The sequence below is a fragment of the Bactrocera tryoni genome, chromosome 4 (assembly GCF_016617805.1).
Source record: "Bactrocera tryoni isolate S06 chromosome 4, CSIRO_BtryS06_freeze2, whole genome shotgun sequence".
Taxonomy (NCBI): Eukaryota; Metazoa; Arthropoda; class Insecta; order Diptera; family Tephritidae; genus Bactrocera; species Bactrocera tryoni.
In genome coordinates, this window is record NC_052502.1 from 56,362,200 (window position 1) to 56,387,729 (window position 25,530).

At 33.9% G+C, this 25,530-nt stretch overlaps 1 long non-coding RNA gene across 1 annotated transcript in view; it reads right to left on the reverse strand.

Annotated features, from left to right (window-relative positions):
• The window catches only part of LOC120775181, an 89,972-nt gene extending 65,731 nt beyond the window's left edge, over nt 1-24,241 (reverse strand). Inside the window, exons 1-2 of the long non-coding RNA XR_005705298.1 lie at nt 23,466-24,241; nt 16,462-16,523 (exon numbers count right to left, since the gene is read on the reverse strand). This is a non-coding gene — a long non-coding RNA (uncharacterized LOC120775181). The remainder of the gene's footprint in view (nt 1-16,461; nt 16,524-23,465) is intronic.
• Between the last annotated feature and the right edge of the window lie 1,289 nt (nt 24,242-25,530).

Genomic DNA, 25,530 nt, shown 5'->3' on the forward strand with positions numbered 1-25,530 from the left:
AATCCTTAGTCTTAACTTATAGCATTTTTTCCTACAATTTTTTCACGAGATTTTATTTAAATGGTTCTTTCAAAATTCTACCTAAATTTTTAATAGTTTTATATTTTTTGTTAAAATTTAATTAAAAAATTAAAAAAAAAAGTTTTCTGATTGATATCGGCCATTTGTTGACGTTCGTGAGCAGTAAAACGGCATAAAAGGCCAATTTCTGTGAATTAGGCGTTTTAGTGATGATTTTTGTTTTTATTCGCTTTCCTCTGAGTCCCATAATTAACATTATGTGTAAAAAAAAAAATAGATCTTAGAACAGAAAAGTGCTTGAGTCGGTAAAGGAGAGTTGCTGAGCACCTTTGGTACCTCTCTAATTTTTTGCTTCTGCTTATTGTTTATTGGCGAAGACACCACTCTTAGACATCTCTCTAATGTTAGTAAGGCGATTTTCGAGTTAAATTCTCTTAATTTTGTTGGTGTTATTGCCTTTCCTTGAAAGCTTTATGACAATCAAATACTAATTCTTTCGATAAATGGATTCCTTACATCGTTATTGCAATATTTTGTTGTCTAAATTGACCATACCGAGTAAAATGTGTTCAAAAGTAGTAATTTTTTATTTATGATAGTTTGTAAACTTCTTTAACGAAATAAAGTTAAACATTAGTATCTACACAACTACTTCTCGCTTTAGTTACTACGTTTGAGGTTTGATTTTCCGTAATAAAAATATATTAATCCATTTATAGAAAGTCATATAAACGCTTGATTATACCAGTTTTTTCAGATGTATACCAGTTAATGTTCGATTCGCTATTTTTTAATGAAGTTTATAAAAAGTGGTATAAATGGTTACTCAAGTTGATTATACAATTTATGAGATTTATACAAGTTGTTGTTCGATTCGCTATTAATTAATTTAAGGGAAGGCTAATGGTCGCTTGTTAATCTTGATTATGCCAGTTTATGAGATTTATACCAGTTGTTGTTCGATTCGCTATTTTTTAATGGAAAGCTAATGGTCGCTTGCCTCAATTTATTATACCAGTTTATGAGATTTATACCAGTTCTTGTTCGATTCGCTATTTTTTAATGGAAGGCTAATGGTGAGCAGATCCGAAATATACATACATATGTACTTATATTGACGTAGTTTGTTAACCGATGTGTGTTTTGCAACTTTCGACATACATATATTCCTCATTGAAATCGAATGCCGATTTAAGTAAATCGATTTGAAACGAATGGATCTGTCGTTAATCTTCCGCCAAGACCATTAAAAATACCAACCATGTAACCTAAAATGAGCACACTGCGAAACAAGCTTAAAAACAACGAGGAAGCATAACAAAAACACGCACTTGCATCGACAACTACAACAACGGCAAAAATCCCGAACCACGAATGCGCATTAATTACCCTAATTTGACTCGTTCTACTGACTGCAACTAAGCGCAAGGCAGCAGAGCATAAAGACCCTTACGATGACAAATCGCAAAAAACAAGAAACAACAAAAAAGAAGAGAAATAAACAAAGCGAAATGGAAAACAGAAAAATAGTCAAGCTGAAAAACAACACGGAAAGCCGAAACTACACACAACATATACACACCCACACCCACACAACGTACAAACCACAAAAGGCGCTCGGAAAAATGTGTAACAGATAAAAACAAAAAAAAAAAACACAAAAACGAGCAAAAAAGTGAAAAAGCGCAACAGAGCAGATTGCAAGCGGTGGCACACAGAAAACGTTTTCAATTGTTTTAGCCACTTGTCAACACAATCTTCGTCGTTGCTGCGGTTGACAACGTTCAGACTCGTTCCTAGTTGTTGCTCTTGTAGTTATTGCTGTCTACTATAGCATTGCCATTGCCAGCTCGCTTGCCAACTACACATCCAAACGCGCACACGGTTGGTTTACATACACATATATGCGTGTGTATGTGTGTCTAGCACTAGGCCTTTTTTAAATTTTTGTTGTTATTTTCGTTGACTCAAGCATTTTGCATAGCACTTGGCACTTGTGCCCTTTTGACGCGCCTGCTGGTTGACTGACTGCCCGTCTATTGCGTTGGCATTCGTCATAACGCTTTGCAGCGCCTATAAATATGCCTCGGCTGGAATGAATTTAGAGCGTTTTCTCTGGAAAGACTTCAAATTTTCCCGAACTTCGATACGGTATGCTTGTTGTGCTCGTCGCGGGGTAAAGTGGTGTGGAGATAAGAACTCTCCTGCTCTGAAATTTATGTATTTTTGAAGTGTTTAAATTTCGCTGTCAACTAATTTGCATGCGTCAACAAGTTTACGTTGACCTTTCGGTTGTTTGTGTGTGTGTGTTCTTAATTATGGTAAATACTTAGTGGCTTCAGGCAGACGATTTTAATGCGTCTGAGCTTCGTTCTATAGTATGTGTGTGCAAAATTACTTTGGGTATAGGATGAGTTGCAAATAAAAGTCAAAGGATTTTAAGAATAACACTCGAATGGAGAATTCGTCACACTCCAGTAAGTTCAGTGGCAGGTTTAGATTCTAACGGCGGTCTTTTCCGACAGAAAAACGTTAGAGGAGACTTGTTGAAACTTTTAGGATTCTTTCATTTGGTTTAAGACATAATTTTTCAAAAACTTATCACTAATAGGAAATCTATAGAACACTTCAAAATTGTACGCAGCACGAAAACTTTATTAATTCGGACTAATACTCTCTTAAAAAGGAAGACACATTTTTTCAAATAATGTGACGTGAAAAAATCTGATATCATTAATACAGAGCTGGATATATCAAAATATTGCAAATAATTTTCGACAGGATATGATTTTTTGTAAAATGGATGGACATTGAAAGTCAAGGTAGCAGCGGATGTACTTCTCCGAAAGCGCTTTTTTTAAGGAGATATGCATTCACTCCGATAGCAGGGGGGCTGTAAAGGGCTTCTGTTCGCTGACAGTGAGCTCTAAGCTTATCAAGTAGTGCACGACCTCACTAGCAGTGGCATCAAGCTACTGTCATATCAAAAATTGTCTACAACCATAGCGGAATCGACGAACATTTTTAAATCAATGGGCTTGCAAGAAAAGGCATGAATAATCAAATCCTTTGTAATTCCTCTGCCTTTGCGCATTCAGTTGGTGCATTTATGGGCTTCCCGCGAGATCTGCAGATCTCGGTCGGCAATGGAAAATGTCCGTTGAACTGTATGCACTTACTAAGGCTAAAGATTTTGGCAGACGCAACTTGTTAAAGTTGCAAGTAAAAAAGTGAGGGGGAAACACCTAGAAATTTTCTGCTCCACTCTCCAGTTTTCGCCAAACTAAGGAAAAAGCGTATCCGTTGCCATACTTTTTACGAATCCGGCGAATTGTCTGCAATTGATGGTCGCCGTATCAATAAATTTGGTGCTTTGCACTTTTTTTTGTCCACACCTAGCATTTATGGGCATTACAACGGACAACCTTACTCTAGTACTTCAAGTGGGATCATTCGTTCCCAATGAAATCAGTCTGTTTACTTAACCTTATCTAACATAATTCCATTCAAATTGTCATATATGTTTATTTGGGAGGGTAAAAAAAAACTAATGTTCTTGCAAAATGTTAGAAAATTCAAAAGAAAACATTTTTTCTTAAAAATAATAAAATTTGAACCGTTAAAAGAAATTAAACGCTAAAAGAAATTAAGGCTTACGAAAAAATCATAATAGACTCGATTTGAATAGCATTAAAATTTTGTTTGAAAGCCGTAAATTGAAGTATTTTTTCAAGTAGTTGGAAGCAAGATACAAACATTTCTATCTGATAATAAGAAAAAATTAAAACAAGAAAACCGAAGGCCATTAAAATTAAGAGCTCATATTTGGAGAGCTTATCTTAGAGATGTCTATCAAACCAATTTTCCAGAGTAACAAGCGTAAAATCCTCAGCTTGTTCTGACACCCTAATGTTTGTACATACAGGGTTTGTCCAGAAAGTAATAGGACTGAGTCGATTTAAAAAAAATTTATTGAACAAATCATTACAATTCTTTAAAAACTTTAAAAATCGACACCTTCTGCGTCGATGCAGCGCGATTTCCAAGTATTGAAGGCGTCACGGCAGGCATTCTCCGGAATAGCCTTGAGAGCCGAGGTGCATGCTGCTTGGACCCCCTCTGTCGTCTTAAAATGCTTGCTTTTCATCGGGTTTGTCAGGAAAGGAAACAAAAAAGTCCAGGGAGGCCACATCTGGGCTATAGGGCGGCTGCGGAAACCTTGGTTAGGTAGCTGTTTACAAGAAAGGTGGTGTGAGCCGGGGTGTTGTCGTGGTCCAACTTCCAATCGGCTGCGATGTCTTTGTTTGAGTCTTTTAAGGATTTCCACGTAAAACTTGGCGTTGACAGTTCGTCCAGGAGGAAAAAAAATCATGATGGACGATGCCTTTGATGACAAAAAAGTCAATGAACATCATTTTCATTTTGGATTTGCTCATTCTTCCGGTGTTCAACAGCGACCTCTTCACGGCCATCCAAAATTCTTGCTAAAGCAACATCTGGGTAAACCTGCTTGATCATGTCAAACGTCTCTGTCGCACATTTACCGAGTTTCACACTGAATTTAATCGCCTAATTCTACTCTAACGAACGCTGCATTTTCGGCTTGCACCACTCACAGAAACACGTCACTCGAAAATGTTTGTCCTGACTCTCCAGGTGCTCGGAGATAACTGACCAGCCGGTCGCTCGTTAGCAAGGAACGCTCTTTATCGAATCCAGTCGGTGCGCGCACGCTCCGAAGTACAGTCGCGACTGAAGAAAATCAGTCCTATTACTTTCCGGACAAACCCTGTACATTTACCTTCCTATTTTTAAATTTTCTGATTCAACTCGATTTCCAGTATATAAGGTTTAATGTAATTGAGAATAAAATATTTTGAAAATCGTTTAGAATGTAAAGTAGTAAGGTATTGAGGTCTGAAACATAAATGTCTACAGAAATAAATAAAATTTATTACATTTTTTGACAAAACTTATCAGGTTCTGTTAAATTTAAAAATTGTAAAGCTGTAATGTTCTCAGGGAAATGACAAAGAAGGTGTTGTGCACTATCTTAGAGAGAAAATTTTCAAGTTTTCTTTAGTCAATATAGCGGTTCCATTGTTGTAGATTCTCCCTAATATTTCCTTAGTAAAGGGTTCAACATTCCAATTCGATAAAACGCTTAGCATTGCCATAAACTATGAACTTCACGGTTTGTTAACATCGAAATGAGTACTTTCGAAATCCAAAAACCATGTTCATGCATACTACAATTCAGAGTTTGCTCGAAGGAATAACCCACTTGTCTTGCAAAATCGTTGGTTGGTTAAACAGTTAAGAAAACGTGTCTTCATTACAGAGGTGAAACCCGAGATCATTATGGAGAACCTTGATCGAGTTCTTCGCTTATTTGGAAAGTAATGCAAACGAGCTGCATCTATCATTTTTAATGCTTTGAACCGACACTTTCTTCCATTTTTCAATGACATTCATTCTTTGTTTGGGACACGGCGTTTTAAATTTCAAGTCTTTAAGGGGAGAGCCTGCTTTAGAGGCTTCAAAAATTCGAGTTTTTTGAGAATTTTTTTGGAAGGGAAAGAAATAATTGATTAAAGCGAAATTTCTAGGGTTTATAGTTATATACTATATACATCATTCACAAATTTTTTAGATACGAAATCTTTGATGTTCTGCCTTTGGGAAGCAATTGCCCGATGCACCTCGCATGTGCATTTGTCGGACGGCGGGCAGGATGCAGGTCGCAATTTCTGCCGGAAACAAAAAATTCAAAGAGATTTATATTATCTAACTTATTTAAACTAAAAAAATTCTGAAAAACAAATTTTTAAAATTGAAAAAAGTGGTTTTTGACCAAAAAATTTTTACTTTATATTGTTTAAAAATAGGTCCAAACTTGACTTTTCTTAGTTCGTTTAGTTTAAATAGAAGATAATTTAATACCAAAGACAATAAATTTTGCCACAATTCCATACGACGTTTAGTTTTTTTCTATCCTGGCCGCCAATTAAGAAAAATCGTAAAAATGAAAAACCAAGAAATCGCGCGTCAAAGTTTTCGCTTTTTGCTTAAGCGCTCTCCCCTCTAGCTTCGACAATATTTGCAATTCCCATCTAGAACTTTGGGGACATATTCTTAGATAATTTTTAAGAGATTTAAGCAAGTTCGATTTTTTGAAGCTTCTAAAGCAGGCTTCCCCCTTAAGCGATTTTACTGAAGTCGATATAGTATGGCTTGTTGCTTTACAGACATTTCGTTATTTAAAAGCGTTTTCTTTCCTCATTCGCTAAAAAGTGTAAATTAGACAGGCTAAAGAATTAGTAAAGTTACAAAGTAACGCTTTCTTTGCTTCGTATGCCTGTTCTCCAAAAATCATATTTATTGCCGAACAAATTGAAATTTATTTAACAACTTAGCGCTTAGTGGAAACTTCAATGAAATAAACACCTAAATTACTTGAAAGTTGTTTGAAAGGAAGTAGAGAATTTGCTATGCTTATATTGCGCACATATACACACATACATACATGTGTACGCAGTGCGCTGCGGTTGTATTAGCAGCTTAATATTCAGTAGATCCCAGCACAATGGTGGCTTCTTGCATTCATGGCAGCAAAGCTTACGCGTCATCAGTGCCCTTGCAGGCGAGCGTTATGTCTTTTGCTCTATGCCAATGTCATTTTACAAACGTACACACACACTTTGCAATGGATGCACATACATACATATGTGTGTGCATATATACATAAGTGTGGCATATTCGAGGATGCGCCGACACGCAGTCAAAGCCGATAGTCCAGCTCAGTTCAATTGCTAATGCCGCTTCTCAAGCGATTCGCAGACGATCCAATAACAGAGCATGGAATTTGGGCAACAAAATGGAGAACGGCGAAAGGCGATTCAGGAATTGCAGCGAAAGAAAGACCGAAGCATAAAATAACTAGCGTGTTCGGTAAGGTGAAAAAGGAGTAAAAAATGGAATGTGTGCGAAGAAAGAAACGGTAAAAAGCAGCAAAACTGCAATTGCATAAGTATATCTTTACGCTAAGTTTTGGTCTTAAAGTTATATTCATATGTGTGTGTGTTCCAAACGCTGTCTTTATGTGTGTGTGCCAGATGCTGTGTTTATATATGTATATGTATGTATGTGTTATAAGTATGTGAGCGTGGAGGCTGCGGCTCCGATTGCACGTCGTTGCTGTCGCTGCCGGTCGCACCTCCTCCGACACTCGTTGCTCTTGCGCCGGGGTTGGGTGGATGTGTGTGTGGGTGTTTGTTTGTTTGCCTTAGCCGACTAGCGAGGTGTTGCTGTACTAGTTGTTACTCAAAAGGACTCGGCACAATATTCGTGACAGAGTACGGGAGAGCGCATTAGAGCCGCAACGATTTGCTGCCGTTGATGACACGAAGCATAGTTGTGGCCTAAACGTTAAGACCAGCACATCACACAAGCACACAGCTGCCTGCGCATAACGGTCATGTGTGTGCGTCCAAACGTGACTAAAACTGACAGAAATCAAATAAATAAAATAAGTTCGCCCGCATGCGGTGCAGTGTAAGCGTGCGAAAAAAGTTCGCTATAAATCAGCTGATTTATCGAAGAAAAATTAATGTGTGCTCGTTCAGCGAAACCAAATGGAAATCAAATAAAATGCTTAAATTTATGTGCGAAATACAATTCGGCTTGATTTGTGGCAATGTGCAGCCACAAATCTAAAATTGAAATGAGCAAGTGACGGATACAGAGAATAACGGTATTTCATACGCAATTTCATTGCCTTTGTAGGTGCAGCCGCCACAGCAGCGTTCATGGAAAAATCGTTTGAATTTTGAAATTCTTAAAAAAAAAATATTTGCAATAAAAAAATTGCATAGACAAGTGAAATAATAATGTAATTCAAACATATCCTTCAAATGTATTCATAAATGTTAAGCTAAAAAAATGTATTATGCGTATATAGATAAAAGCATGTAAATTAAAAGTTCTAAAGTAAGAATTGAAAATTATGATTTAAAAAGTTAAAAAAAAGTGAAATTGCTAAAAAAAATTGTTATCCGTATTAGCAAGATTAATTGAAATAAAAAGTGTTTAATATGATATATTAAATTATGTAAACAGAAAGTATTACCTGCTGGTTATTTTTTGAAATAAAAAAAAAATATAGCCTAAAAGCATTTCAAGTGTAAAGTAAAAACAAGAAACAAACAAAAAACAAATTGTAAAAATATTTCTAATAACTATAAGTACAAATCAGTACATATTATATAAAAATTGTGGTTGCAAATATATTCTACTAACAAAAAAGCATTAAACAAATATGTAAGTATAATGATGATATAGAGAGTTTCAAATTCAAGCAAAAAAAATATAAAATATTAAAAAATTATATAAAAATAAAAAAAAATTAATAAACATCGGAAAGATTAAGTAAATAGTGAAGAATATGGCCATAAAAGCACTTAATATAAAATAAATCAAAAATTGTTGGTTTTACAAGCTCGCTAAAATTTCAAAACTAATACACCAAACTTAAAGAAAAACACAAAAAATTAAAAATAAAAAAGTAAGTAAAAAAGAAAAAGATTTAAAAAAATATATAAAAAAGGGTAAATGTGAGTACAAAAAACAAAATAACGAAAAGTGAGAACAATGTTTTTTCCAAAATAAATAAATATTCGCAATAAAAAATAAAAATATCAAAATTTAGTTTTTTTAAGTGAATTATGCATAAATATATGTAAAAAATACTTAAAATTACGTAGTTAAAACAAAATAAAATTGTTTAAAAGATCTTATCTAAATCAAATACTTTATAAAAAGCAGGTTCCAAACAATTTAGTGAAAATTAATACAATAAAAAATAAATTAAAAAAACATTTAATAATAAAAAAGTAAATTTAAAAATATGTAAGCAAATTAGATTATTAATTAATTAAATAATAAAATAATTAAATAAATAAAATATTTTTATCAATAATATTAAAGAAATGAAAAACTTAACCAAAATAAATAAGTTTAAATTGTATAAAAATAATAAATTTTGCAGCTCAGATTAAAAAAATATACTATTGTAAAAAATATATAAAAAAATGTATAATAATATAAACAGTAGAAGTACTTTTAATATTAAAAAAAAATAAAATATACCAAATATATAAAATAAAAATAAAAAAAAAACAAAAAGGTTATACAGTTATTAAGAAGAAAATATTAAAAAAAAATAATAAATTAACAAATTTTGTAGCTTAAATTAATAAAATTAGCTATTGAAAACTTATAACAATATATGAAACAGAACTTCTATTTAAATTATATGACAAAAAAAATAAGCCAAAAATTAAAAAAAAAATATAAAACAAAAAATAAAAAAAAATTTCAAAAAAATAAAAAAGTCATAAAATTACTATAAAAATATTAATAAAATTTACAAAAGTAATCGCAAATAAAAAATTGTTAAATTAACAAATTGTGTCAATATATCAAATTTTTCATACTAACTTAAAAAATATTTATTACAAAATATACATATATAAAATATTTAATAATATACAATATAATAGGAAAAGATCGGAAGAGCACACGTAAATTAATAAAGATTAAACAGTAGTTAAAAAAGAAATAGAAAGTCTATAAAATTATTTATAAAAAAATATTTAAAAAATTATAAAACTAATAAAAATTGTTAAAAATTAAAAATATATTTAAAATTAAAATATATAAAAAAAAATTAAAATAGGAGTTTTGTTCAAATACCAAATACCAAATTTTTAAAATATTATTTGAATGGAAAGTATTAAAAAGCTAAATGATACTTTCACTGAAACAATTGATGTGAAAACAAAAAAAATTCTACGAAGATATTTAATACGAGCAAATATTAGCCACAAAAATTGCTCTTACAAATATATGCTTAAATTATAAATAAAAATAATATTTAATAACTAAAAAAAAAATAAAGAGTCAATAATAAATTAATTAAGAAAAAACACTGAAATGTATTATAATTATAATATTTAAAGATGAAAATTATATATAATTATAATATAAATAATTAAAAATTACGTAAATGTTAAAAGTTAAAAAAATATATATATGCTTAAATAATAAATGTACTATGTATTAAATATTTATTTAGAAATTGAAACAATCATATAAAACTAAATCATTAATAAGTTTTTAAAGAAAAACATACTGGAAATTTATTACAATTATAATGTTTAAAAATTGAAATTAAGTAAAATTAAATAATAATTAAAAAATTAAAAATTGCCAAAAATTAAGTCTTCGAAAACAATAAAAAATAGTGTAAATTACAAATTATTTACTCTCATGCAGCGAAATTAAAGCAAAAATGAGTAAAACCGATCAGAAAAAGTAGAAACAATAAAGAAGTATTTGATCTAATTCAAAAATATGTGCAATATATATACAAAAAAGTTCAATAAATAAATAAAAAACTTTTAAAATATGCGTTTAGAAGAAATTATACTATAAATTATTTAAAAAAAATAATTAAAAATTAATTGAAAACTAAGTCATCAACAAAATATATATAATATATGTATAAGAAAACAATTGTGTGAATTAAAAAAAATAAAAATGTATAAATTAAAAATTGAAACAATAATTAATAACTAAGTCCTCAAATTATATAAGAAAAACAAATTAAAAATTATAATACTTACTCCCATTCAGTGAAATGAAAACTTAAAAATTCAAAATATATTTAAATACTAAGACTTAATTAAAAACTAAGTTCTCTAATAAAAATAAAAAAGTTAGTGGAAATTCTAAATTATTTACTCTCATACAGCGAAAGGAAAGCAAACATTAGTTAAACTGATTAGAAAAATTGAAAAAATAATTAAGAAGCATTTAATTAAATTCATAAATAAGCACTACAAAATACATATACAGAAAAAAATACCAAAAAGTAAAAAATATATTTCAAAAATTTACAGTTAGAACAAACTAATTATAACCTAACAAATTTAATAGCAAAATCATCAAGTCAGCATTTCGCGTCTATTCTGGTTAACTGAAGATATTAAACTATTCTAAAAAAAGCAATAAATTTAATAAAAAGCTGTAAAAGTGTGCAAAGTGTGTGTGTAACTCTATTGCTAAGCCACAAATTATTCTGAAATATTAACACAGTATTAATAATACTCATATAGTAATAACAAAAATGTAACACAAAAATAATATCGCAATTACATATATATATACAAATGATTACAACAATAACACAAGCGAAATACATAAGTATAAAACACACAAAAGTTTGAAATTAATAATTGTAAGGTTTTCGTCACCGTAGAGTATAACCTCAAACACAAATATTTCAATAAAAAAAAGTTATGAAAACAGCAACGACAAACTAAACGAAACGAATTAACGAGCAGAAATTGTGAAAAACAAACAAACCCAGCCCCAGCAACAACTAATCAACAACACTAATTGCCCCTAGTCGCTCGTTGGTGGCTAAACGCCGACAGCAACAACAGTAGTTCACTTACAACGTTCGCATATTAACGGTGTCGAACATCACAGTTGTCAACGCCAGCATTTGGTGTCGAACATTGTTGTTGTTGCTACTGTTAGGCTTGATGATGGCAATTTAGATTTTGCGCCACCATCAGCAGCAGCAGCAATCGCACACCTACATACACATGTATGCCACAACACACGTGCAAAAACAAATAATAAATGGGTCCGAGACATTAATGATCACAGCATCGTCACTGACCTGAAAATCTACCATATTTAATAATAAAACTAAAAGGCGCAAAATAAGCACCAAATGTTGAACGAAATGGCGAATGAAATGCCGTTAGTAGTTTAACAACAGCAACAACAGAAAATTTCAGGAGTACAAACGCTAGCCAAGGGAAGCCATATATTTTCCATGGAACAAATGAATTCAACGTTGTGCATGAGTAAACATCAGTAGAAGCTAATCGCAACACATAAAATCCAAGGAAAAATCATTTGCTGGTGAGTACAAGAAGCGGGGGAAATGAGACACTAACTAATTGGCGGGGACTTTCTGTCTGTAGCCCACAATGTGCGTCCTAATGATTTTGTCGAAATGGCAATATTTAATTGTGTGTGCGCACCCTGTAGGAATTTGTGGTTTTATGAGAAAAATCTTGCAGTGATATTTTGACAGCTGACTGTCAGTTTCGCAGTAGCCTATGATCAAATTTGACACGGGCTGACAAAAAACACGTCATACGAGTACTAACTGGTTGATATCACACGATTTTGGTGTCCATTTTTTTCTGGAGGAAATGACAGAATTTGAATTTCTCCAGGTTGCTCTTCGCCCCAAATGCGGCCATTTTGTTTGTTTACATACACACATACACATACCCATTAAGCCAGAAATAGGTCTCATCGCAGAACAAAATTTGGCTTAAAAACGTCGAATTTTTTTGGAACTTTTCAAGAGGCCATGAAGCGAAGTGATGTCGCTTGGGAAGGTTGAGCGGCTTCAGTTCTTTTACAAGCTGTATTTTGTTCAGTTTCAATTTAAGATCTCGACGTAAAATGCGTCAAGTCGTTCCATTCGCTCCGAACGGGGCCGAATCGACTCTCCGCGGTCTTAGTGTACACTTTCACCTACAGCTGCTATACTTTCTTCACTGCGGGCTCGCAAGCGTGGTCTATTCGGTCGAAATTTATACAATAATGAATGCTAAGCCTTAAGATGAGTGATGGTCTTTCGAATAGTAAGCTTAGTAGGCCGATTATGTTGACCATAAGTTGAGTGAAACTTTAACAGAACATTAATTTTCGCAATAAAGTTGACTGATTTGTAAACGATGTTCAGGAGTAAGTCCTTTCGTGATGAAATGCTAAAAATAATATAACAGCTTCACATGACTCACGCGTGATCTGTCAAAAAAAAAGGCTATTGAAAAAAATATTTCTACTTGCATCTCCCGTTACTAGTATGACAACGCCTAATACATTTTTTCATACACTTGTTAAAGCCTTTGGCTGGGCTTGCCTTCAGTGACTACCTTCTGCTAATTTTAAGTTTTTCGGTTAGGCTAATTATTGGAGCATTATTTGGTAGAATGTTGAAAAATTTCTACGTCTTACTTATAGACCTGCGTCTCGTCACCAGTAAAAATGCGTTTGATGAATGTTAGATTCTTAGCTACTTTGTCAAACATCTCTATTGTGACCTCTACTCGGGGGTCGTTTCTCCAACAGATTAAGCTCTTTTGATTCGAGTTCGACATTTACCAAAATGTGTCGAGTCGATCCATAAGGGCTTTTGAAATTCTCTGCCAACACGACGATTCCAATCATTGTTTCTTAAATTTGTTGATGCTGATAGCATGGAATATCAGCATTAACAGTGGTGGATGGAGAACTGGAATGAGGCAAGTTTTCGATGACATCACGACCTTAACTGAATGTTACATATATGCCACTCAAATACTTGTCTTTGTTATAAGATGAATTCTTTAGACTAATTTTACATATACACACATATGTTTATATTTTATTACTATAACCCAACGATTACCCTAAGCCGACCCAAGCGACGCGAGGGCGCATCCGCCGAAAGGCAAGCAAGTTTCTAAGCATCGAGATCTAAAACTGCTCAGCTACAGAAACAAAAATTTCAACAGCTAAGATTAAAAATACGTTATAAGCAATTCTTACGATTTTATTTTTTGAAAGAAAGCCATTTGGTCTTTTTATATTCGAAAAGTGAATCAGTTAAATCAAATGTGGAAGAATGAGAATTCAAGTCATAACATATGCGAGGGAATGCTTCGTGAGTTCAAAATTTGATCTGCACGATTTTAACAGTAAGGGTTTAAACTGTCTCGAAAAACGAATCGAGATTTTAAATGTAACTTCAGGCAAGATAAAAGCAAGATAAAACTACTGCTAACTGTTTTATTCAGGATTTTTACCAAGATAATATATCAAACATTGTATTGTAAGTGTAGGTAAACGTTTTAAATGGCTAGTGTATGGAGTAAGACTTATCTAGAATCTCATCTGAAATGCCCTAAGGCGAAAAGATAAAATAGTTTGTGTACCGACTCTAACTTGTCAGAATGGATTTGATAGCAAGGATTCTATATAACAGAGCTATATTTCAATATAGGTGCGAAGTCGTAAAAAGTGTTTTAGTACAGATCTCTCAATTCTTTAGACCAACGTTTAACAAAACTGAGAATGCATTTTGCTTTCAAGACTATGTTATCAATATGAAGACTGAAATTAAGCTTAGGGTTCATAGTAATTCCCAAATCAACAAAGTTAAGAACGTGCTCAGTCGTTTATTACATAAGGAGAGGGGAACCCAGATCTACAAGAAAATAACATTGTCTTACATTTTTTGAAATTTACCGGCAAATCATTTTTTTCGCTTATAATATGTAGAAACCTGATTAATATCTGTGCGATCCATTTCAAAAAATCAAGTTTTGTTATAGAATGCTTCACTGAAGACTGAAAAAATTAAGTTTGTGATTAAAATCTTGAATTTAAAAACGACTCTAAAGATATAACTTCCATTTTAAAATATAATATTTACCAAGCGAGCTTTAGAGTTGACTTTGCAACTATGAATTTCTTACAGATAAATTACGTTAGGAGCTTTGTAAAGTCCAATTAATAATTCTTCTCCAAACTCATATGTGTAGGTACGTTGTGATCGTTCATCCCTCTCTTACGTAAAGACCTTGTGGGTTGCACGGTGTGTATATTTTGGTTTTCTCGCTAATTCTAACCCTATATCCGTGTCTTGCTGAATATATTTCAAGTTCTATATTTCCGTTGTTCCGATCATTGTCTTAAAGTACGTTACATTGCAGCGTAAATTGTTTAATTTAAGATCAATAAATCTTTGTGAGTTCATACCAGCGATTCATTATTAGTTTTAAGAGCTTTGTGTGAAACATATGTAGGTTAATATTATTAGACTTAGGGAATCTGGGTTCCTAAAGGAGCATGTTTCTGAACACTCAGACATCCTTACAAGCTTTGACTGCATACCGGATCATCTGGATCATGGAGTCGCCATATCAAACTCCCGCGGTTTCTTTTCTACCCATATACCGAAGAGGGAGCTATGGGTGGGAAGAAGCCGTTGGAGGAGAGGGGCAGTAAGCTTCTTTACGGATGGATCAAAGCTTGGGGGGGAAGGTTGGTGGAGGGGTTTACTGTCGGGACCTCTCCATCAGCTCTATTTTCAGACTTCCTGACTACTGCAGTGTCTTCCAGGCTGAGGTTGCAGCCATTAAGGTAGCAGCAGATCTGCTACTCCGGAGGGTATCCACCTTCAGGGAAGTGACCATTCACTCAGATAGTAGAGCGGCGATACTAGCCCAGAATTCGTTCGTTCAGTGCGTTCAGGGCTGGTTGAGGAGTGTTTGGCTTCACTGTCCCTGGCGGCGACAGTATTTACTATAAGGCTTGTATGGGTGCCGGGCCACAGCGGAATAGCGGGTAATTGCAAAGCTGATGAGCTAGCAAGGAAGGGTACCCTAGAGTCACTATCGGTAGAATGGCAACGGGTCGGTGCTCCGGTGTCCTCTTGTGTCCTACTACTGGAAAGCTGGGCCTCGCGGATGCTTTGTCAACGCTGGGCCAGCACTGGTACTTGCGCGGTCGCAAAAGCATTCTGGCCCAAGATAGATCACAGAAGATCTAACGATCTCTTCGCCCTCAGTAAGGCAAGCTTCTCTTTAGTAGTGGGGCTCTTGACAGGCCATTGCCTAATTGGCACGCATGCTGTAAGACTAGGAATCTTACCGGATGCCGCTTGCAAAAGCTTCTTAGAATAATATGCGGCAGAAACTAGCCAGCACTTCCTTCTTGACTGTCCCGCATTCGGGAGGTTAAGACTTAGATACTTAGGGGCACATACCTTCAGACATCCTTCCGAACAGGTGGGAGTAGATATCAAGCGCATTTGCACATTTGTTTTGGCCACTAAACGTTTTGCCGATCTTTAAGTCCGAGTACGGGAGTTCTATTTTCTATGGCATCACAAAGGACTACGTATAGTCCACGTGCGATTTTAGATCGGCCATCCAACCTAGCCTAATATTAATTCGACGAAAGAAGAATCCGAAGTGTTTCCATGCTGAAATTTATATATTTTCAGTTACAATTAGGTTTCTTTCATGATTTTTTGCATTTCAGTTGAGTGATAATTTAACCAAGCTTCTGAAAATATGAAATTCTTGCAAATGTTTTAACTGCAATTACAGTATGCTTTTGAACGCCTATGCTGAAGAGGATTTACTCCTTTCTTGGAGATGAACTACATATGAAATAGGATAGTTATGGTCTATTTAGCTATATAAAATATATTCACAATACATGGCAAAGACACTTAGAGTCGACATTGTTAATTATTAATGAATGTATTATACATATTTAATTTAATATAGAACTCACCTCATCTTAGTAAAATTCCTTATGTAAACGATTTCTCTCCTTTCGAGCGAAATTCGCCAAGCCTTTAAAGACGAGAAAATTTGTAAATGGAGTACATGCATATAGTAAACGAAAAACTGCTTAGCTACAGAAATAAAAGAATTCAAGAGCTGAGATTTTGATTCTAAACTTTATACCTTTACAAAAAATAAAATGTTTGTTCAATATATAAATAACAATAATCAAAAACTTGATTATTCGAATTTTTCACATAAATTTTGAAGTTATACAACTTACAAAAAGTTGTACATTTTTTCATAATCAACAACTTTTATTTTAATTTTAAATTTTTCTGTACGGTTCAAAGTTTCAAAATTAAAATTCAACTACGTCCCTCCTCTTCCTCTCCCCGATCACAGATTGACTGTAAATTATTTTTCCTTTAATTTTTGTTGTTTAAGCTGTGACAAAAAAGTACCCGGAAATTGTAAATAAAACGCAAAATATTAAATTATTCCTCAATATTCATTTTGTCGCCTTAAAAGTAATTAATACACTTATGCCAACGATTTTCCCATTTTAAAAACACTCTTCATAAGCATTTTTTGGGATGGCCTTCAGCTCCTTCAGCGAATTTTGTTTTATCTTTTCGAACGACTGAAAACTGGTTCCTCGTAGCGGCAACATCAGTTTGGGGAACAAGAAAAAACCAGACGGGGCCAAATTTGGTGAATACGGTGGTTGATCGATTATATTCATTGTGTTTTTGACTTTAAATTCGGTCACAATCGTGGCTCGATGCGATGGTGCATTATCGTCATATAAAATCCTTGAATTGTTTTTCCATAATTCTGGCCGTTTTCGACGGATGTTCTCACGCAAACGCCTCAGTACAGCCAAATAGATATCCTTATTGACCGTCTGTCCTTCCAGAACAAATTCATGACGCACCAAAACTCGAATATAGAAAACAACAATGAGGATCACCTTGATTTTTGGGCGGCTTTGACGTGGTTTTTAGAATCGGGATTCGCACGATCAAGCATATCCAAGGAGACCTCTTTAAAGTACTCTTTTTGAAAAAATTTCAGCTTTATTGCGACGAGTTGAGAAAGAACGAGTTTCATACCCAAAATTCCACCAAAATCATTGGAGCGGACTCGCGAGAGATGTCGAGCTCTCTTGTCATCTCTTTAACCCTTGCCTCTCCTCAAACTTGTAGCATATTCAGTTGAAAATGTTTAATTCAACCATTACTTGCTTGGCTCTTGTGTCAAATAAAGTTGTGTTGCGATTTTTTCCTTTCCCCTCTCCCTTTTCTGGTGCATCATATAAGAAATGAACGTATCGGAATGTTCGCTATTTTGGTGTAGATCCCGGGGATTAACTCAACAGCACGCAGTGCGGTCTTAAACAGACAACAACAATGGCGATAACAATTGTAAGCGTAAGGGTTTGAATTGTGAATCAAACATGGTGAATGAAATACGCTGAGAAATGTGGTTTTATTCATTTAATTCCTTTTTTACTTATTTTCATGATTTGAGATATTTTTGTGCAACGGAATTTACAGCTAATGTTTCAAAAGCTGACCGTTTAGAAGATGTCACAGTTTCTAAATGTCAACATACTTGCGTAGTATGGACGTCTTTTAAGGGGGTATTCTCATGTAATCACCTATTGAACATGCTGTGAAAAATTCAGACCGAAATTCATAGTATTTGGTAAGTTACAGCTCATAGTCGCCGACGTGTCGTAAGCGACTGTCTACCAGGCGCCATGACAAATCTGCAGCTGCTACGTTTCTAAACGCATTTTTCTCGAATCATCATTTTCTGAAACTGTCATGGTCCTAAAAAAAGTATTCAACCGATTGGTTTAAAATTTACATATCGTCACCTGAAATGCAAAATAACGTATCATCAAAAAATTCGAAATTGAGTGTCTTATTGATTACGCTTCACTACTTCAAATTACATACATAATATTACATATGTTCAACATTTTCAGATTCTGCGGTCAGATATAAACCAGTTTTAACCAAAATTAAAATTTTGTTTCACTCATGTTCTATTTTATTTCGTGTTTAATTCTTGCCACTGTAAATTTCCGAAAATGTTGTTACGTTATTTTGCATTTCAGGTGACGATATGTTCTTCTACTAATTTATAGTTATCGTCCCTATCCGAATTGTTTATTTTCGAAAATATTTCCATAGTTTTTTTAAACGGTTTTTAAAGAAAAAAAAACAAGATTTTCGTGACTTTTTTTGAAGTTCGACATTTTTTTGTTTTTAATGTAATTGATTATATTTGGTAGGGACGATAGCCGCAGAACTACTGAATAATAATCCATTAAATTTTTTTATTTCAGACAATATGAACAGCCGCTATCACTATGACCAGTGAATTACCTTTTTTGTTGAGGACTACTTTGATTTAAAAAGAAATATACATATTAAAAATGTAAAAAAAGAAAAAAATTTTTTTTTTTGTACATTTCAAAACACAAATAAAAATATATTAAAAAATTAAAATGATTGAATTTTGTTAAACAAATTTTCCTAAAAAATGGTAAAATATGTGCGTTCACATGAGAGTATCCCCTTAAATAATGTCACTGTAGATTTGTTTTTTCGGTTGATGATGAGAAAATCAGCTTCCGCATCATCATTGACGACACACTGCAATGCAAGGTGCCATTTGCTGGTCACAAAAGCACTCATCGCTAGGAAACTGGGGCCACTTTCGCATTTCTTCAGGATGACGTTCCATGCTTCTCGTTTTAAGATTTACTAGTAATTATCTGTGCCTAGGTACCGTTTTTTTTAAGTCTTCCAGTTTTCCTTGTTTTGAAGCAGGCATGTTCTTTCTTCCTTTGATTAACCTAGCCTTTTTCATGAGTCCCTGCTCAAAACGTGTTGGTTCCAATTTATTCTTTCTTAATTTCATCTTTGGTGGCTGTGACATTTGTTCTTTGTTTTTTCAACGTCCATACCGTCTTTCTTTCAAATTGCAGTAAGGCAATGGGCGTGCTTCCCCCTATTACCGATACAGCTTCTCCTGAATGTCGTTTCCATCCTTACGGCATCTATGCGATATACTTTTTCTGGGCTTTACGTCGGTTAATTTTCTTCAATGAGTGTGCTCATAACTCTGCTCCGTACAGTAAGCCATTCAGTGCAATCTACATAAAAAATTTTCGTTTTTTATGTGTCGGTTCTTTAATGTTGGCCATCAGCCTGTTGAATTGGAAAGTTATTTTTGATGCCTTTTCCGCAGCCTTTTTGACAGCTTTTTGCCTGCTTTATTCTTGATTCTGAAATTTATGAAAAAAAAATATTTAAATTCGGCCATTGCGAACCATTTCCGGTGACCCCTCAGAAAAAATACTTGCTTTAGTTAAAACCTTAACGTAGAACTTGGACGAAGGAAAATAAAAACCGATAATTGGATTTTTTGCAGACTTTTTTACTAAAAATTTCAGTGAACCTTTCGCGACATTTTTTTTTCAAATAGTTGTAACTGCAAAAAAATCCTTCCTCCAAGTCTTTATCTAAAAGACCTATGTAAAATTTCATGAAGATCGGTTCAGTAGTTCTCGAGAACTCTTGCTAACCGACTTCAAAAACACGATTTAAAGAAAAACGTGTTTAAAGGCGGCGCACTTAACCTAGTTATCCTCGAGCGCACAAGTTCTCAAGGCTGTATCTCCGAAACTATTACTCGGATAAACTTAGGGCAATATTCTAGAGATGTAGTAGAATTTAGTAAGACAATAAAAAAACGATTTTTTGAAACCCGTAAACTCATGTAACCCCTTAACATTATCCTGCGTCCTTTAAATGGTTCAGTTCTCATGTTCGATCGAATTTGTAGAGCCCTAAGTATTGCAGCATTTAAAATATGCCTTTAAAACTACACTGACTACTTTTATTGTTAACTGGATACGACTCGCCAGATCTTCCAGAGCGTTAAATCGAACAAACAACTGGCAATTCGATCTGAGAACTTTATAGTCACTAATACTATATCTTTGGTAAGAAAGTAAAGCGAATGATGTAAAAGGGCTACAGTTATTTCCGCACGGAATTTTAACCAACGATCCCAAAAGAAATTTTAAGAGAATACCGATTACACTAGTTGTGGCCTCGTTTATTATGATATCGCTCTGTTGTTAACAAATAAAATTATGGCTTATCGTATCATAACCCCTAAAATACTTTTATTCCGCCTTACATTTCTGTATCTCTTCATATATAATTGAATTGAACGTGTTCTTCGGTCAGCGCTTTTAACATAACATGAAGGAATCTGTGAATATTTCATTTTTTTCTTGGGATTTCATAAGAGGAAGGTGATTACTATATTCGAACAATTGTGCTCATTCTCCAATAATACTTTCACTTTTTTTCGTTACTAAACATTTTTTTTATCATCGCTATAGCACACTGTTTAATTGTATTTTATATTACTGAATGAAATTACCGCCAGGCTTTGTTTTCAAAATTATAGCGCTGCCATGCTGTGAAAATACATAAAAGCGATACAATCAAATTGAATTTCCATCAGCGAACATAAAAAGTACAAAGAGGAGAATGGCTGACGTTCCTAATTGATATGTTATCGGTAAATTAATAAATGTTGCTATTAATAATGATTATGCGCTAGGGAAATGCGCCGCAACACAGTAGTGTGCCCATAAAAATGTTCATTTATTAAATAAATAGTGATAATAATTTTGTAACCCAACAAACGTGGAGCTATGTTTGTGGCCTTAAGGTCGGTTTAAACGAAGTGTGTATTGGAGTGAATGTTAGGTTAAGTTAAAAGGTCGACTTTAACAACCCAGATAAATTGCCGAAGCGGAAAGGAGGATGCGTGCTTGGTTCAACTTCACCTTCCTCCATACAACTTTGACTGGAATTTTAGCTTTGCAGCATGAAGAATGCGTATTTAAAAATGTTTAGTAAGAACTCCTATGTTTACGGTAAGAAGACCTTTGCGAAGGTGAAATTGTTCAGTAGTCCCTTATTCTACTCTGGCCCATAAAGATCCCGCAGTCACACAGAGACTGATTGTCAAACAGCGCTAGAAGGCAAGACGATAATGGGGATCCAACTTGTTCCCATACCAATGTGTTCAATGTAAGGAAGCTACTGTCCCTATGGAGGGCTATGCAGCTTCCAGCGCTTCCGATATGACTAGGCATCCAAACGGGCCTGATATTGAAGTAGCTTAAAGCCAAATCTAGTGAGACTAGGCACTTTTTGACTAACCTTGAGCGCACAGTTTGTGAGCTCAACGCTAGTATTACCGCTCTGCTTTCAGAGTGAAAACTCACCTCCTAAAAGAAGCTTCCTTCCGAATCAGTAAGTATACTGCTACCTTGATAGGAGCCATTTCTGTATGAAAAACAATACAATAGTCTGGTAGCCTAAAGCTAAGTTTGACAGACACCTCCTTGCAGAGGACTCCCCTTCCAACCTTTCTTCCTGGCTTCGACCAATTCGTGAGAAAGCTCAGTTTGTCTCGTCTTCAGGGACTTTTACTCGTTCATAAATACTTCGTCGGTATGTAAGCCGAGAAACATTCACCAGGAGTAGCCTCTGCGACGCAGCGGTTTAAGTTTTTGATGATTCAATTGCATGAGGAGAGAATTTAAGCCTTACCCTAGTTGGACCCTTTCATATACCCAACTTCCCTGAGCCTTAGAGCGCCCTTCGCACCAATGGGCCTGTTGACAATGTGCAAGAGACACATAGAACTGGCATTATGAGCTACTGTTGGTGTAGTCCTCAGTGCATAGGAGCTGCTAATGAGAGCCGTTCTTAAGAAAATTTTAAGCTTCTTAGAGAAAGTAGCCTTTTTCCGCGCCCTTCACTAAATTAATGAACAATAGAACATTATTGGCCTAACTCCGGTTTCGTGGAGCCATAACATGATCTTTGGTGAGAGTTCTCACCTTATCCCTATAGCTCTTCCAAAGCAATATAAAGCAACCATGTCTTTCTTACTCTCCTCTCAATATTTGGCATCCATAAAAGCTTTTTATTCTATTTTATGGAAATACAATTTTTTTGCTTACGCTTATTGCGTTATCGGACCACTGCCACGCCCACAAAACACCATTAACCGAAAACCTATTAAAGGCCATAACTAAGCATTGAATTAAGATATAAAACACTAATTTGGCATAGGGGATTGTAGTAACAAAGGGCATCTGTGGGCAAAATATTTTTGAAAAAGTGGCAGTGGCGCCGCCCCAGATTAATGTAAATATCTTCAAAACCACTAAAGCTATAACAATTAAATTTATCCAACCCAAATATTATACGAACTCCCAGCAACAGTTTGAAAATAAATGAAATCGGAAGATTACTCCGTTCACTTCCCATATTAGGGTACTAGGGTAGAGACCTAAAATTATACCTCCTAGATGGTATGAGAGGGCTTTAAGAGAGCCGGTGTGAAAATTGGACAATGAACGTGACACCACTCACTTTTTGGTAAAATCACATATCTCGGGGCCCAACCGACAGATATTCCTATGTCACAGTACGAAAATCGAAAAAATCGGACAATAATCACGCCAACTTCCCATGTAGCACAATTCCACTTGGTTTTTACCCTATATTGTCAAAAGTGTGCTCAATAATGTAAAAAAGGTCCGCAAAAAATTACTCAATCCAAATTTACAAATAAATTCACAAACAAAGTATTTTTTTACCTTCAAACCCTAACTCCTCCCTTAAGAAAAACTTCAAATTTATTTAAAGTAAAGTTTTAAATGTTATTCTAATTTTTTCAGCAATTTTGAAATTAACAATAAAACTATTGAAAATATGCAAATAATGAATTGTTCAAATATATTCATTTTAACCGATAGCCCTAATTCCTAGAGTTTTTTTCAAATTTATTTTAATTTCAATTATAAGAAATAAAAAATAATAATAATACTAATAAAATATATTTAATTCCCTTAAAAAATACAAAGTAATTAGTATACAAACACCCTGTACTCACCTTTACGTTTTACAGCAAAAAATTTATTACTCTGCTGCACCGATATTATTTGTTTGTTTGTGCGAACGACGTTGTTGGTTTATTAGAAAACGACTATAGACGAACACCGAAAAAACGAACGCAGCGACTTCACATTTTAAGAAATATTTTTAAAAAGAAATTATTTCACTAATTCACTACATCACGATTTATAAATGATATAGAATATTTGATTTGCACTCCCTTCGTTATTAACACCATTAACAAGCATAAACACATATCACAGAAAACCACATTACCTATGCACACTATTTTATTTCACTTCACACACATTTTTTTGCTTTTACTAGAATACTTACAACTTTTCACACTTAATTAAACTTTTCATTTAATTTGCACAATTCCGACTCAAGATTTTAAATCAAATAAAATAATTTAAAAAGCACTTTTACTATTAATTTCGTACGCGTTGACAACACGAGCTCATTATTGACAATTTGACCATTGACCGAACGCGATTGAAGATTTCCATTTGACTGACGCTGAGCACATGTTAAGTGAGTTCGTAGAGAAACTCCACGACAGCGGCGATGCTGTTGTGTTTGTTGTAAGTTGTTTGTGGTGCAGTGTGAATATGGAGAATGCGTCCGTTGTTTTTGTCCACCTTCGTTTGCGTAGAAGTAATGCACTCGCTACATGCCTACTGCATTGTGGTAGGTGTTTTTGCTTCTCCTTGTAATGTTAGTTGTTTTAGCAGCAATTTGGCGATAGAGGTGTCAAATAACAGAACTCGCATGCGATTTTAGTATATAATCTGAAAATATTTTAAAATGCTTATTGAATATAAAATGTAATAATACAGTTTATCATAACCTTTAATTTTTACTTTCTACTTTTGTAAGTGTTTTATCGAAAATTTATTATTTGAATAAAATAAAAGTAAATAAAACAATAGCATTTTTTACATAACTACAACGAGCATAGGGAGAAGTGTTTGTTGAACACTAAGTCATATTACCTGCATCGAAAACTAAAATATGCAACAAAAATCGCAAAAATCATATATTGCTAGTAGACCAAGGTAGATCATTTTCGAAAATCAAAAAATTAACTTCAAGCTAAATAGTGAAATGAAATTATTTATATAAACTGACAGAAATACTGACACAAAAAATATTTGTATTATTGTAGACCTGCAGCGTCTAGTTCGATATGGCAGTATACTTATCACTATAGACAGTAAATAAATACACCATTCTTTATATTTTTTTAAAGTAACTAAATTATTCTAATATCTGAATATGTTGAATACATAAAAACGAAATGTTTTATGAGCACTTAATAATTCGTTGGAATTTTATGAAGTACATTCGATACAACTATGCTCTGAGTATGATATCACTCAAATGGCCTCCACGACTTTTTTTGTAGGAATAAATTCGATGGACTCCATTTCTGCGTATTATATTGACTTCTAAAGCGTGAAGGGAGTCTGGTCTATTGCTAAAGAAAAATGACTTCAAATAATCGCACAAAAGTAATATAATAGTGTTAAATACAATTTCTTGGAGGCCATTCAATGACACAATTTCTTGACATAATCTATTCTTCAAACTTTTCTCGCAATAATTCGTGTTTGCACGTGCTAAGTGGCACGCCAGATTATGGTTTACGACAGTCCCAAATCTTGAGAACGTCTTGGAATCGACAAATTGCAGTCTTTAGCAACACTTGCCCAAATGGCAGCAATATTTTCATTACTTCGAGCGGTTCTTTGTCGCAATGCCGCTTGACATTTTATAAAGAAAATAACCGCTCGAAATTTTCAACAATTCGACGAATAGTGAGCACAGGTGGACGATTATTACGATCATAAGTTACAATTGGAGAACGACTGTTTTGATAATAAAGTTTAATAATTTATAAGCATTGTTCTTGCGTATATCTTTTCATGACGAAATTGTAAACGTAACGGAATATAACGAAAAAAAGTAAAGATCATGACTATTTTATTTTTTTTTGTTTGTGGGTGAGGGGGCAGAAAATGGCTTCCGGATTATTCGTGCTAAGCACAGCAACGATATGT